At 55.4% G+C, this 15,619-nt stretch overlaps 1 protein-coding gene across 2 annotated transcripts in view; it reads left to right on the top strand.

Annotated features, from left to right (window-relative positions):
• The first annotated feature begins 11,175 nt into the window (after positions 1-11,175).
• Positions 11,176-15,619, top strand: part of GATAD2A (GATA zinc finger domain containing 2A) — a 94,839-nt gene continuing 90,395 nt past the window's right edge. For both annotated transcript variants that reach the window (XM_051828219.3, XM_051828214.3), the window contains exon 1: positions 11,176-11,512. The gene's annotated coding sequence lies outside the window, so the exon portion shown is untranslated. The remainder of the gene's footprint in view (positions 11,513-15,619) is intronic.

The following is a 15,619-nucleotide window of genomic DNA, read 5'->3' as shown; positions in this document are numbered from 1 at the left end:
GCCCCTCACTGTGTCTCTCTGGGTTTGTCTCCCCGCCGCCCCCCCAAGCCCCTTGTACCATCCCAGAGACAGCTGCCACGCACTCTTCCCAGCCAGCAGGGACCCCACCGCCCGCTACGGGGCCGCAGCCTGACTAACAGGTGTGAGGTTGCAGACCCCAAATCCTGAGCCTTCATCTGTCTTCTGACAAAACTGGGTCAGCCCCAGCTGGAGGGAAGCAGACCCCAGACAGCTTGAGCGCAAGGCCCCAACTGCGGCCTGCTGCTCCCTCCTGCCCCTCCCCTTCCCTGCCTCCCTTGGACCAGTCGTCCCCACACGACAGGGTGGCCTAGCCTCTGCATTAGAAAATGAGGACCGAGCCGGCGCCGTGGCTCAATAGGCTAATCCTCCACCTTGCGGCGCCGGCACACCGGGTTCTAGTCCCGGTTGGGGCGCCGGATTCTGTCCCGGTTGCCCCTCTTCCAGGCCAGCTCTCTGCTATGGCCAGGGAGTGCAGTGGAGGATGGCCCAGGTGCTTGGGCCCTGCACCCCATGGGAGACCAGGAAAAGCACCTGGCTCCTGGCTCCTGCCAGGATCAGCGCGGTGCGCCGGCTGCAGCGGCGGCCATTGGAGGGTGAACCAGCGGCAAAAGGAAGACCTTTCTCTCTCTGTCTCTCTCTCACTGTCCACTCTGCCTGTCAAAAAAAAAAAAAAATAAAAAATAAATAAAAAAAAAAAAAAAAAAAAAAAGAAAATGAGGACCGGGCAGGTCATCCCATATGGGCGCCAGTTCAAGTCCCTGCAGCTCAACTTCCCATCCGACTCCCTGCTGTGGCCTGGGACAGCAGTGGAAGATGGCCCAAGTGCTTCTGCCACCCACGTGGGAGACTCAGATGAAGCTCCTGGATTCCGCCTGGCCCAGCCCTGGCTGAGGCAGCCACCTGAGAAATGAACGAGTGGATGGGAGATCTCTCAGTCTCTTCCCTCTGTAGCTCTGACTTTATTAAATGAATGAATGAATAAGGATCAGAGGGATTTGGTTCTGTTTTTCCATATTTTTGTTCTTTACTGGGATGAAATTCATGTAACTTTTTTTTTAAAGATTTATTTTATTTATTTGAAAGAGTGACAGAGACAGAGAGAGGTCTTCATCCACTGGTTCACTCCCCAGTTGGCCGCAACAGCTGGAGCTGTACCAATCCTAAACCAGGAGCCAGGAGCTTCTTCCAGGTCTGCCATGTGGGTGCAGGGGCCCAAGCACTTGGGCCATCTTCCACTGCTTTCCCAGGCCACAGCAGAGAGCTGGATGGGAAGTGGAGCAGCCGGGACTAGAACCAGCACCCATGTGGGATGCCAGCGCTGCAGGCAGAGGACTAACCCACTGTGCCACAGCGCCAGCCCCAACATAAAATTAACTTTTTTATTTTGAATTTTTTGATTTACATTTTATTTGAAAGACAGAAATCTTTCATCCTCTAGCTCACTCCCCAATGTCCACAACAGCCAAGAGCCAGAACTCGATCCAGGTGTCCCACATGGGTGACAGGGACCCGAGTATGTGAGCCGTCACCTGCTGCCACCCAGGGTGCCCGTTAGTAGGTGACTGGAATCGGGACTCAGACCTGGGCACTTGGATGTGGGGTGTGGCCTCAGTGGTGCACCAGACATCCACCCCGCGGGTGACACCCACCCAGCATGACCTCTGCTCATCACCCTGAATGGGACTGGGCACACCTGCAGCCGCTGTGCAGGAATTACAGATGGCCTCCCTCAGCCTGGGATCCCCGCGGGCCAGGGCCACTCAGCACCTCCTCATAGGCCGGTTCCAGGTCACTGTGCCACCTGTAGCCTTCTTGGGGACTTTGGGCTTCCAACCTCACCACCCTCAGGTGGTGTCCACATCTTCGTCCTGTCCCTGTCACCCAGCACGGGCAGCTTCCAGAACCCAGCAGCCACCTCGTGTCTGGTCTCCTGCTGTTCAGACCGCTACGACCAAAGGCTATGACTGGAGCCGGCCTCAGTGGCATAGCGGGTAAAGCCACTGCCTGAGGTGCCGGCATCCCATAGGGACACCAGTTTACGTCCCCGCTGCTCCACTTCTGCTCCAGCTCCCTGCTCTTAGCCTGGGAAAAGCAGCAGAGGGTGGTCCAAGTACTTGGGCCCCTGCACCCACATAGGAGATCCAGATGGAGTTTCAGGCTCCTGGTTTTGGCCTGGATCAGCTCCAGCCGTTGTGGCCATTTGGGGGCGTGAACCAGTGGATTGAAGAGTTCTCTCTCTCCCCTACTCTATTTCTGCCTTTCAAGTAAATAAACAAATCTTTAAAAAAAAAAAAAAAAAAAAAGCCATAGACCATGTGGCCTTTAAAAGGACAAATATTCTCATCTGGGAGGTCCACGGTGAAGGCCACGGGTTTAGTGTCTGTTCCTGGCTTGCAAATGAACGTCTTTCTGTGCCCTCGCGTTGGGTAGGTGAGGAAGGGGTGAGGGAACTCTCTTGGCATTGGGACAGGTGTTTGGCTCAGTGCTTACGACTGCCTAGACCCTGGCACTGTGGCTCACTTGGCTAATCCTCCGCCTGCGGCACCGGCATCCCATAAGGGCACCAGGTTCTGTCCCGGTTGCCCCTCTTCCAGGCCAGCTCTCTGCTGTGGCCCGGGAGTGCAGTGGAGGATGGCCCAGGTGCTTGGGCCTTGCACCCGCATGGGAGACCAGGAGGAAGCACCTGGCTCCTGGCTTCGGATCAGCACAGCACGCCGGCTGTAGCGGCCATTTGGGGGGTGAACCAATGGAAGGAAGACCTTTCTCTCTGTTTCTCACTGTAACTCTACCTGTCAAATAAATAAATAAATAATCTAAAAAAAAAAAAAAAAAGACTGCTTAGAGGGGCTGGCACTGTGGCGCAGTGGGTTAAAGCCCTGGCCTGAGGCGTTGGCATCCCATATGGACACCAGTTCATCTTCCGATCCAGCTCTCTGCTACGGCCTGGGAAAGCAGTGGAAGATGGCCCAAATCCTTGGGCCCCTGCACCCGTGTGGGAGACCCGGAAGAAGCTCCTGGCTTCGGATCAGTCCAGCTCTGGCCATTGGCAGCCATTGGGGAGTGAACTATTGGATGAAAGACCACACCACCCACCCCTGTAACTCTGCCTTTCAAATACATTTTTAAAAATCTTTAAAAACCAAATGCTTCAAGGCATGACTGCCGTCCCCAAACTCAGTGAAGAGCCTGTGGGAGACAGGTCAGCAGCACCCGTGGTCCCACCCCTGTCGTGAATGCTGAAAAGCCCTTTGCCGAGAGGGGTGTGTGTGTGCGCGCGGTTCTGAGTCAGTCTGTCCACAGCGCGTTCCTGCTGGCCCTGAGCCATTTCCTGCTGTCGCAGGCTCTGAGCACAGAGGCCTCCCTGAAAGGGTTAAGTGCAGACTGCTCAGCCCTCTCGTCGTGAACCATGAACCGGAAGTGTATCTCCCATTCTGTCTTCACACGTCCCAGTTGCTGCCACTGGTCCTGCCTTGCCCTGCCCTTGACCGCCAGGGGGCAGTGGCGTGCCCAGGAGCTACACAGGGCAGCCTGAGCAGCGTCTCCAGTAGGCAGAGCAGGCAGGAGTCACAGAGCCGACAGGACAACCTGGTGGTGACTGAAGACAGAGAGTCTGGTGGCAGGATTTGACCTGCCAGACTGAGAGGGAGGAAGGAATGTTCTGGAAGGAGGGCAGAGGCCTGGACTGCAGGTGTGATGCACCTGCCACGTGCAGGGAGCAGGGAGGCCTCCCTTCAGGCCCAGGGCCCGGGGCAGTGGTCTCAGGGCCAAAGGAAGGGGGTGAAACGCAGCAGGATGAAGAGTAGGACCTGAACGAGGGCATTCAAAATACGCATAGAAAATGTAATTAACTGACAAGCTGGGGCAGGCATCTAATGGTGTGGGTGAGGTGCTGCTTGGAGGGCCGGCGCTGTGGCGTAGCAGGTAAAGCCATTGCCTGCAGTGCCTGCATCCCATAGGGGCGCTGGTTCAAGTCCTGGCTGCTCCACTTCCGATCCAGCTCTCTGCTATGGCCTGGGAAAGCAGTGGAAGATGGCCCAAGTCCCTGGGCCCCTGCACCCGTGTGAGAGACCTGGAGGAAGCTCCTAGCTGCTGGCTCCTGGCTTCGGATCAGCGCAGCTCCAGCCACTGCGATCGGTTGGAGAGTGAACCAGCGGATGGAAGACCTCTCTCTCTCTCTCTCTGCCTCTCCTTCTGTGTCTGTGTAACTCTTTCAAAATAAACAAATACTAAAAAACAATGCTGCTTTGGACACCTTTGTACATATCAGGCAATCGGGTTTGAGTCCTGGCTCTACTTCTGATCCCATCCCTCCACCCCACCCCACCCCCACCGACTAATGGGCACCTTGTCCTTGGCACCCACATGGGAGACCTGGATGGAGTTCCTGGCTGTGCCTGGCCCAGCCCTGAATGCTGGAAGCATTTGTGGAGTAAACCAGTAGACAGAAGGTTCCCCCTCTCTGCCTTTCAAATAAATAATAATAAATACTTTTTTAATTATAAAAAATAGGAGCTGGCATTATGGTTAAGCTGGCAGCCGCAACACATCATCCCATACTGGAGTGCTGGTTCAAGCCCTAGCTCCTCTGCTTCCGATCCAGCTCCCTACCGACACCTGAGAAAGCAGTGGACGATGGCCAAGTGCTTGGGCCACTGCACCCCTACGGGTGACATGGATGGAATTCCTGGCTCCTGGCTTAGGCCTGGCCCAGCTTCAGCCACTGGGCAACTCAGGGAGTGAACCAGTGGATGGGACATCTTTTTCTCTCTCTCTGTCACTTGTAAACAAAGATTTATTTTCTTTATTTGAAAGGCAGAGAGAGACAGAGGCAGAGAGGTCTTCCATCCACTGGTTCACTCCCCAAATGGCTGTAACAGCCAGAGCTGAGCCAATCAGGAGCCAGGAGCTCCATCCGGGTCTCCCACACGGGTGCAGGGCCCAAGCACTTGGGCCATCCTCTACTGCTTTCCCAGGCCACAGCAGAGAGCTGGATCGGAAGAGGAGCAGCCAGGACTCGAACCCTGTGGGATGCTGGCTCCTCCATGGTAGTCTGGAGTACCTTTTAGAAGTCTGCTTCCGGCGTGACCCAGGGTTTGGCTCCTCCCTCCTGCACACAGAGTGGCCACACTTATCCAAGATTGACCGCCTTCCTGTTCAGAAACACTTTTCCTTCCTGGTTGGGCAGGTCACCATTCTGACTTAGAAGTCTGCCACGCTGTTGACAAGTAGGTGTAGATAATACTTTTATTAGAGATAAAGGGTTATCACTAATCCCACTTAATTATGCCAGTAAGAACTAGGTAATATTTGCTGCTAGGCTTTTGAGCGGGCAATCAACAACAGTCCTGCTTAAAAAGAGTTCTTGAGCTCCACCTGGACTTGATTCCAGGTTTTCTTGGCAACCAGGACCAATAAAGCTACACTCTGCTCTCCACACCTAGGTCACACAGGTGCTTCAGGCTTTCTCTGGGGAAGCACTAGGCCAGCCTAGTTCTGTTTATTTCTTTTCTTTTCTTTTTGAAGGTTTATTCATTTGAATAGCAGAGTTACAGAGAGGGAGAGACAGAGACACCAGAGATCTTCCATCTACTAGTTTGCTCCCCAAATGGCCACAACAGCTAAGTGTGGGCCAAGCCAAAGGCAGCAGCCGGGAGCTCCAACCAGGTCTCCCACACGGGTGGCAGGGGCCCAGGCACTTGGGCCATCTGCTGCCTCCCCAGGCACTTTAGCAGGAAGCTGAATTGGAAGCAAACCAGCCAGGATCCGACTTGAACCACTGCCCTGATAGGGGATGCTGGGGTCTTGGGTGGCAGTTTAACCTGCTATGCCACGACACTGGGCCCAGCAGTTCAATACACTGCGCGCATCTGCATCGAGGGCACCGCTGTGCACCTGTCCCTGAGCAACACTGGAGCCTCTATCTCTTCCCCCCGCTTAGCACTCTTCCCACTGGTAGTTACAGGCGTCATTCTCCATGCCGGGTTCCAGACCACAACACCAGCAGGAGGTCTCCTAGGCTGGCACCCCCAGCACTCGCTTTCCCAGCTCGCCCTGAGGCCTCGCCTCCCTCGCCACCTGCGGTGTGTCCTGGCTAAGTTCCTGTTTCCCTGTTTGGATGTGAATGTCACTCAGCCAGTTTGCCTACAGGATTCCTGAGACCCAGGGAGGGACGTGCCTCGGTGCACAGATGCTATCGCTGCTGCCCCACGGAGAAGACAGCACATCCTTGGTTCAGTCATGTGACTTCTTCATTTTTTTTTTTTTTTTAATGTCAGAAACTGTGATGGGGGGGGGGTGCTTGGCACAGTGGCTAAGATATCCTTGTGCCTACATGTATCTTGGAGTGCCCAGGTTCCAATTCTGGCTCTGCTTCTACTTCCACCTTCCCGCCGGTGTAAAACCTGGGAAGCAGCTGGTGATGGTTCAAGTAGTTGGGGTCCTGCCACCCACTTGGGAGGTCTGGATTGAGTTCTGGGCTCCAGGCTTCAGCCTGGCCTAGCCTCAGCTATTCCCAAGTATTTGAGGAGTGAATCACACATTATCTACACCTATATTTGAAAGGCAAAGTTACAGAAAGAGAGGGAAAGATGAGAGAGAGAGAGAGAGAGAGAGAGAGAGAGAGAGAGAGAGAGAGAGATCTTCCATCTGCAATAGCCAGGGCTGGGCCAGGCTGAAGCCCGGAGGCTGGAACTCCATCTGGGTCTTCCCAGTGGGTGATGGGGCCCAAGTACTTAGGCCATCTTCTCTGCCTTCCCAGGAGTATTAGTGGGGAGCTGGGTTGGAAGTGGTTGGTAGTGGAGCAGCGTGGACTCAAAGCAGCGCTCATATTGAATGCTGGTGATGTAGGCGGTAGCTTAACCCGCTGTGCCACATGACCAGCCCCATCTGTCTTTCAAACAGATAATTTTTAAACACGTGATCCCAGTTAAACATGAATCTTAATGAAGAATGCAATGGGAGAGGGAGCAGGAGGTGGGATGGGAGTGGGGGTGAGAGGGCAGGAATGGGGGCAAGATCCGCTATATTCCTAAAAGCTATACCTATGAAATTTATATTCATTAAATAAAAAGCTTTTAAAAAATAAAACTATTCACACTAAAAAAAATTTGATCATATAGGGGCCAGTGCTGTGGCCTAGTGGGTAAAGCCACCCCCTGCAGTGCCGGCATCCCATGTGGGTGCTGGTTCGAGTCCCGGCTGCTCCACTTCCCATGCAGCTCCCTGCTGTGGCCTGGGAAAGCAGTAGAAGATGGCCCTAGTCCTTGGGCCCCTGCGTCTTCCTGGGAGACCCAGAAGAAACTGCCAGCTCCCAGCTTCAGGTTGGCCCTGGGGGGTGGGGGTGGGACTAGCAGATGGAAGATCTTTCTCTCTCTCTCTGCCTCTGTCTGTAACTCTGCCTTTCAAGTAAATAAATTTTTTTTTTTTAAAGTGATCATATAACCCATTTTGATGGGGCATTTCCCTCCCTCCCTCCAATCAAAGTCCATTTGTTTTGAATTCTTCCAGGGTAAAATTCCCCATCTCACTGAGATTATTTCTTATGCCTCAGATACCAAATTTTATCAATATCTCAGTCTCACTCACATCTCTGCCTCCAGGCAGTACCTTCATCCAGAAAATCAAAGAAATTCTGAGCATTCTGGAAAAAAAAAAAAAAAAGGTGAGATATAATGATAGACCCTAACATTTCCATGGGATAGTCTGGAAGCAGCACAGGGTAGGTCTGAAATAAGCTCAGTGCAATTGCAAGCTCACTTTCACAAAGTTACTTTGGGTGCCCTTGACTCTGGTCAGGGGCCCCACTTGTTCTTGACCTGGGGTTTGGGGATTCTATTTGACCTATATCCAACATCTCCCTTCAGGGAAATGCTCCTCACAGCTTGTCAAAGACTCAGGAAGTTTTAAGTTCTTTTTTTTTTTTTTTATTTTATTTTATTTATTTATTTTTTTTTGATAGGCAGAGTGGACAGTGAGAGAGAGAGACAGAGAGAGAAAGGTCTTCCTTTGCCGTTGGTTCACCCTCCAATGGCCGCCGCTGCAGCCGGCGCACCGCGCTGATCCGATGGCAGGAGCCAGGATCCAGGTGCTTTTCCTGGTCTCCCATGGGGTGCAGGGCCCAAGCACCTGGGCCATCCTCCACTGCACTCCCTGGCCATAGCAGAGAGCTGGCCTGGAAGAGGGGCAACCGGGACAGAATCCGGCGCCCCGACCGGGATTAGAACCCGGTGTGCCGGCGCCGCAAGGTGGAGGATTAGCCTATTGAGCCACGGCGCCGGCCTAAGTTCTTTTTTTTTAAGATTTATTTATTTTTATTTGACAGGCAGAGTGGTGGGGTGGGGGAGGGGGAGAGAGAGAGAGAGAGCGAGCGAGCTTCCATCTGCTAGTTCACTTCCTTGCAATAGCCAGAGTTGGGCCAGGCCAAAGCCAGGAGGCAGGAAACTCATCCAGGTCTTCCATGTGGATGGCGGGGGCCCAAGCACTTGGACCATCCCCTGCTGCTTCCCAGGCGCATTAGCAGGGAGCCGGATGCGAAGTGGAGTGGCCGGGCCTGGAACTGGCGCTCCAACAGGAGATGCCAGCATTGCAAGTGGCGGCTTAACTCGCTGCACCACAATGCTCTCTGTAGTTTAAGGTTCTTCATATGGCTCTGCTTTGCATGAGGGAGGACTCCGTGGCATAGGACCCACGTTCCTTTCACCTTTTTTTGCATAGGAGCCCCAAAGTGAGACTTAGACAAGGCAAGCTGGGTGCGCGCGGGCCTTTCTCGTCAGCGGTAAAGACACTGGTTAGGACACCCTGTGTTCCACATCGGAGTACCTGCATCTGATTCCCAGCTCTTGGCTCTGGTCTTCTACTAATGCAGACCCAGCGGGGCAGCCATGATGGCTCAAGCAGCTGTGTTCTTGTCATTTATAGGGGAGACCTCGATTGAGTTCCAGCCTTTGGCCGGGCACAGCCGCAGCCATTTTGGGCATGTGGGGAGTGAACCAGCAGATGGAGCTCTCTCTGTCAGTCTCCATCTCCAAACAAACAAACAAACAAACAGAAAACAAAACAAAAACCCAAACCCACCAAAACCTGTCGGCTGGGGCTTTAACCCGCTGCGTCATGGTGCCGGCCCCATAAGCTACTCTTTGATCCCAGTTTGACTCAACAATGATGAAGTCTTGTGAAATGGACAGAGGAATTCCTTAAACGAGTAAGTGAGATTCCTGCTACTGGGACGCATTCCAGGTAGCGACTGGAACAACATTAGAAATGTGAGAGTCCTACTGTGCACCAAGTACCCAAGTACTTTGCAGGGAATTTCCAAGTCACAATCTGCAGTGTAACCCTTAGAGACCCATGTCCTGTTTAAATTCATTTTTAAAAATGTATTTTCATTTTATTTGAAAGGCAGAGAGACACAGACAGCTCATCCGTGGCCTGCTTCATTCCTCAAATGTCTACAACAGCCAGGGCTGGGCCAGGCTGAGGCCAGAAGCCTGGAACTCCATCCGGGTCTCCCATGGGGGTGGCAGGGGCCTAAGCACTTGAGTCATCTACTGCTTCCTAGGATGGGATGGGTTAACAGGAAGTTGGATTGCAGATGGAGCCAGGACTTGAACCCAGACAATGAGTTCAGTTTAACTTCTGAGTTAAATTCTGTCTCTCTGGGGGAACCTCAGACACAGTCTGACCCCGGCTATGCCAGCTACAAAAGCCTAAGTGTTCATGGCCCACGTGGATTGTTGCAGACACCTGCATCACGTGTCAAGAGCCACACAGAGGTGCAAACAAGGCGCCCAGGGAAGGCGCCTCCATGTTTCCAAGGGTCTGTTCTTAGCCCAGGACTCTGCCAGTCTTGTCACTGGACAACAGGCTGCCAGCCTCCCTTCATTGTAACTTTGAATTTCTTCTCTACTCTCCTTTTAGGAACATCCGTTCACTTGTAACAATAACAAGCCTCCTTTCCCACGTGGGCACAGTGTCTCAAGGTTTCCAAAGCACTCTCCCGTCTACTATCTCATTTAATCGCTCGCTCCTCCACATCCAGACAACCTATTCCTGGTATCTCTTGAAAAGAACTTTCTGTGTCCTAGTAGTAGCAGGCCAAGCTCCCTTGATAGCATCTACCTCGTCTCATAAGTTCAGTCCTCAAATTCAGGACACGGGGCACGTTTCCGGGCACACCGAGTGGAGGAGGTGATAGTCTCGCCACATCGCGGCGTCTTCCATGTTGCAGGTTTGCCCACGGCTGCCTTCTTCAGCCCTTCCACTGAAAGGACACTGGATGCCTACTAAGGTCCACGACAGCGTCCTTCCTTCGGGGGTGCCAATCAGGCAAGGAGTGAACAGCCAATTGGGGAAAGACAGCAGCAAAAGCTCTCAACTCCTGGTGGGTTACGGTCTTTGGTACAAACGCCCCCCGAGGAGCCAGGGCCACGATTCCCGAAGATTCTCCTCAGAACGAGGGGGGCCGGGGCAGAGAAGAATCCCGAAGATTCGCCTCAGAACGGCGCCGGGGGGCCAGAATCCCCGAGATTCTCCTCAGAAGTGGGTCGAGGCCACGACTCCGGACCGGAAAGAGCACGAGGCGAGAGAAGCCCCCGAGGAACAAGGCCCGGCCAGGACTCGCGCCCGGGAGTCTCCTCTCAGGCGCCTCCCGTGGCCCCGCCTGCGTCACTGCCCCACGCCCGCCCGGCCCAGGCCGCCGCCGGTGCATTGTGGGTGGGGCGCCCCTGCTGAGCACTGTGGGGAACCCCCTGCCCAGACAGTCGCCGGCCGCCGGGAGGCCCAGCCGAACCGCCCTCTGGGGTCCAAGCGAGCCGGCCACCGAGTGACGCGTCTTCCAGGCCCCGCCTCTAGCGGCGTTCCCGCCCCAGCGCCTAGGTCCCGCCCCTGGAGAATTATGATTGGCCCTTCGGCCCGCTCCTGTCTCTCATTGATCGGACGCATGTCAATCACCTCGTCCCGCCCCCCCCGTTCGGGCCCGCCCCGGCCGCCGGCGCGCTCTTGAAGACCAGCCGGCCCGCGCGGTCATTGGCCGCCGCGCGCTGTCTGTCGTGAGGCAGGCCACACCCTCTGTGAGGTGCGGATCCTGGGAGCCTCAAACGGACCTCATTGGCCTGCGGCGCCGCCACTCGGAGAGACGCGCCTCAACCCGGAAGTGTGCGAGGCGAAATCTGCCTAGCAACCGGGGAAGCCGGGCTGCGAAGCGGGCAATTTCAGTGTGAGACGGAGCCGCGAGACCGAGCGGCCGCTCCGAGCGCGGCGCGCCGGCTCCTCCCGCCCGGGGTCAGCGCCCCGGCGCGCGCACGCGCACCCCCGCCGCCGGAGCGCGCCCCGCGCCGCCCGCGCAGTCGGTCGGTCGGTCGGTCGTCCGTCGAGCCGCGGGCGCCACCTGAGGGAGCCGCAGTCGCCGCGGGACGCGCCCGGACCCGCCGCGCCCGCCGCGCCCGAGGCCGTCCGGGGGCCCAGGCGCCAGCGGCGGGCTCGCCAGGCAACTTGGGTGAGTGAGGGGCGGGAGCCGCAGGGGTCCCCGGCTTCCGGTGCCTTGGGCTTCCGCTTCTGCACTTTTCGCTGGGGAGACCCTTTCTCTGAGCCGCGGAGGGGTCCCCGGCCTCGGGGAGACCCCTCCCCACTTCGTTAAGGAGACCTTTTTCTGAGGGGCCCCTCACTTCCCTGGGACCCCCCCCCACTTTCCATGGGGGCCGCTGCTTCCCTCGGGGGGGGGGTCCCAGCTTCTCTCAGGAGCCCCCTGCTGTCTGAGGGGATCCCCGCCTGCTTCCGGGGGCACCCCCACTTACCTGGGGGGTACCCTACCTCTGCACGGGACCCCAACAATCTCCAAGGAGATCCCTGCCAGCCCCTCCCCCCTCCTTGCCTGCCCTTTTTTTTTTTTTTTTTTTTTGTCCCCTCCTGCTTTGGTCAACAACTTTCTCTGAGTGGTGCCGCACTTTTGCTTTTTAACTTTTATTTGTTGGCTTATTTTTGCTTATTGGAAAGGCAGAGAGAGAGAGAGAGATCTCTGATCCTATCCACGGGTTCACTCCCCAAATGCCCACCACAGCCAGGGCTGGGCCAGGCTGGAGCCAGGAGCTCCATCCGGGTCTCCCCATAGGGGTGGCAGGGGCCCAAGTATCCGAGCCATCATCCGCCGCCTTCCCAAGTGCACTAGCCGGAAGTTGGAGCCCAGACTTGAACCCGTGCATCCCAAGGTGGGATGTGGGTGGCCCCAGCCGGTGTCTCGGCCGCTGGCCAGGTCCCCGCTTGGGGACGAGCGCCTGCTCTGGGATGCCCGGGAGTGACCAGATCCTCAGGCGGCTCTGAGTGGTTCTGGCCTTTCGAGCCCCCTACTCGTCTCTGGATGCCACAGTTTTCTGAGGGCTCCCCCGGCTTCTCTGCCCGTCCTGGCTGCGATTCAGGAAGCCCCAGGCCTGGCTGGGAACAAGCCTGCGATGAGCAAGCCGGCGCTTCTGCGGGGCACCCGGCGGGCCCCTTCTCCCAGAGCTCCCCCTGTGCTGGGCCCGAGGCCTTCCCCCCTTTCTGGAACCTTCTGTCTGGATTCTCTCCAGGAGAAACTCTCCATTTGTCTCTTCAGCCCCCAGCTTCAGTGTCCCCCTGTTCCGGTGGGTGGCACCTGTCCACCTCCGTGGGAGGGGGGAGGCCAGAAATGCGCCCCACCCCCACCTCCACCCGCCACGAGGAGTCTTGCCAGTTGGATCCAGGATCTTCTCTGGCCTGGGCCTGCAGGATTTTGTGGCTTGAGGGGAATTTGTGGACCGAGAGGCCCAAAGCGCCGTTGCCCGACGGCTAGAGCTGCTAGATTTGGGGGGGTGGGGGGCACAGGAGTTGCAGCCACAAGGCCACCGAAGTGTGGTCAGAGCAGCGCAGAGGCAGGCGGGACAGGGCAGAAACGTCGTCTCCCCATTATCGCCCTGGCAGCCTGGGGACCGACCCACACTTCCTGTCCCATCCCTCGGTCCTCCCTCTGCGTAGTGGCCCTCCCCTCCCCACCGGCAGCAAAAGGAGAAGAAAGTGCTCCCTCGGGTCTTCCGGCTGCGTCTCTCTCTCCGTGGGTGCTCGGGTTCACCCCTCGATCCAGGGAGGCTGCCCGGCTGTGGGCCGCTCTGGCCTGGGAGGCAGGGCCAGAAGCAGGAAATGGGTCACCTTGGGTCCAGGGAGGGTGGAGACGCGGCTCTCAACTGCAGTTTTAAAAAAAAGTTTTAGGTGACTGGCTCGGCGCAAAGGAAGTTTTTACGTGGCTTTTACACATCTCCTATGTGCTTTTTTTTTTTTTTTTTAATGGCCCACCCTGGATTCCAAGTTCACTGCAGTAGCTAATTTTATCTGCTTTGCCCAACGCAGAGCTCTCTGGAGCCCCAGCACATGAATGCTGGCATTGAGAGATGGTCGAGAGAGGACAGGAACCTGGGCTTGAAACCTGAGTAACTTGTAACCACTTCGTGCCCGCCCGGGTCTCAGGCTGGAGTCGTGGGGTGCGCTGGGCTGGGCGGAGGCGCGCGCGGTTCAGTGTTTGAACAGGTTCTCCCCTCTGCCCCCACGCCCGCCGCCGTTCGCTTCACGGTTTGACTTAAGGCGATCTCTCTCCCGTCCGCTTCCCTCTGGGCCTTGCCTAATTTGAGTCCTTTTGTGGAGAGCCTATAATTTGAGGTCTAAATCTGTCGGTGGACCGTGTGGACACAAGTTGCAACTCGATCTATTTTCTTCTGTGGAGAAGCACTTGGAGAGGTTCCTGGGCCCTCCGCTCCTGGGGTAGTCAAGTCCAGGCAGGAGGCTCTGCTGCCGACCTGGCTGGCTGCTCTCCTGCCTCTTCTTGGTCAGCTGTAGGCACTGCCCCTTGGGGAAGGGAAAACTGCGGGGACTAGGGGTCCTGGAGGGTGCCCAAAAGAGGGCAGAGACGTACCTGCGTAGGTATGAAAAAGGGAACGGGCGACTTTGGAGTCAGAAGCACCTAGCGCAGACCCTGCCTCTGTCTTTCCTGGGTGTGTGGCCCTGGACAAGTCGCTAAGTGTTTGAGGGAAGCCATCTCTGAACGGGTGTGAAGGCGCCTCCTGTTGGGTGGCGGCTTCTGTTTTTGGTTGGATGAATGAATGAATCGAGGATAATTAACTGGAGGCAGCCACTGGCACATGGCTGGTGTGCAATCAAGGTCGGTTGTTTTGCTCGTGAGATTAAGATCCTGGCTTGGATCTCCAGACCAGGAAGTGCTTGACATTTTGCTAACACTGAGTACTGCCCAAAGAGAAGGAAGCCTGGTGTGCCTCTTGGGAGACCCACAGCCCCCCTGAGTCTCTTTGCAGCAGTTTTTCGGGCGGTGAATTTGCTGTGTGGCAGGGAGTGTGTGTTTGCCTCAGCCTTGGCATCTCCCTCCATCAAATGGGGGTAATTTGGGAGTTAGAGGCAAGTAGGGAGATGCATCACTCTAATTAGACCAAAGGCGAAGTAGATTATAACGAACTTGGAGGATTGCGAGAAGGAAAAAAAGCAGGGGAAGCAGAATGTCGGGAGCCCAACCATATTTTGAAACTGCGTGAGCGCGTGCTAGGCAGCCGTTACCGGCAGTGATCCGTGATCCGTGCTTCCACTTTAGAACCTTGGGAGAAGCACCATTCTTCCATGGTAATGGATCAGATTTGGGGACAAAAGGCTGGCAAAGTGATGTACAAAGGCGTTTGACGCCACACAATAATAGTACTTTGAGAGGGCCAGTGTGCGCTCTGCGCCCACAGCGGTCAGAATTCACCTTGACTCCCAGGACCACGGAGCTAGAGAGCTGTCTGTGGAGTTGCTAACGCAGCTTCTGGGGGCAGGGAACACGGGGCGGGAATGGAGTGTGGGGTAGAGAAGCCGGACCCTGATTTTTTCTTTTTTTTTTAAATTTATTTATTTACGCAGAGTTAGAGATCTTCCATTCGCTGGTTCACTCCCCAAATGGCTGCAACCACTGGAGCTGGGCTGGGCTAACCCAGGAGCCAGGAACTTCATCTGGGTCTTGCCTGTGGGTGCAGGGGGGCCATCTTCCACTGCTTTCCAGATGCATCAGCAGGGAGCTGGATTGGAAGTGGAGTAGCTGGGACTTGAACCGGTAACCACAGGAGATGTTGATGTCGCAGGTGGTGGCTGAACCAGCTACACCGCAACAGCAGCTCCTTTTTTTTTTTAGCCAAATCTCTTGAATCATGGCCTATGAATTGGGCCCTGCTTTCTCCCCTTACTAGTGTGGGGACAGATGGCACTCTCCTTCCCACAGATAAAACCCAGGGGCATAACAGGTCTGAGCTGGGCCCCTAGTGGGCTGCTTCTAAGTTTGCAGAAAAGGTGTTGTTGTTGTTTTTTTTTTTCTCTTGAAATATACCTTACCTCTGTCTCTCTAGACACACACACGCACACATACAAAATGACTTTGGTACTGAAGCAAAGAAATACCCATCAATCCTAAATTTCTTTTAAGGACAATTATTACATTCCATGAGCAAGGAGCAAAGTTTATTATTATTTTTTTTTACTTTATTTTTATTATTTTTCTTTTTGACAGGCAGAGTAGACAGTGAGAGAGAGAGACAGAGAGAAAGGTCTTCCTTTGCCATTGGTT

Source organism: Oryctolagus cuniculus, chromosome 16 (genome assembly GCF_051225735.1).
Source record: "Oryctolagus cuniculus isolate XC-2025 breed Fujian yellow rabbit chromosome 16, ASM5122573v1, whole genome shotgun sequence".
Taxonomy (NCBI): domain Eukaryota; kingdom Metazoa; phylum Chordata; class Mammalia; order Lagomorpha; family Leporidae; genus Oryctolagus; species Oryctolagus cuniculus.
The sequence above is the reverse complement of the archived record's forward strand: the minus strand, read 5'-3'. Positions and strand labels throughout refer to the sequence as shown.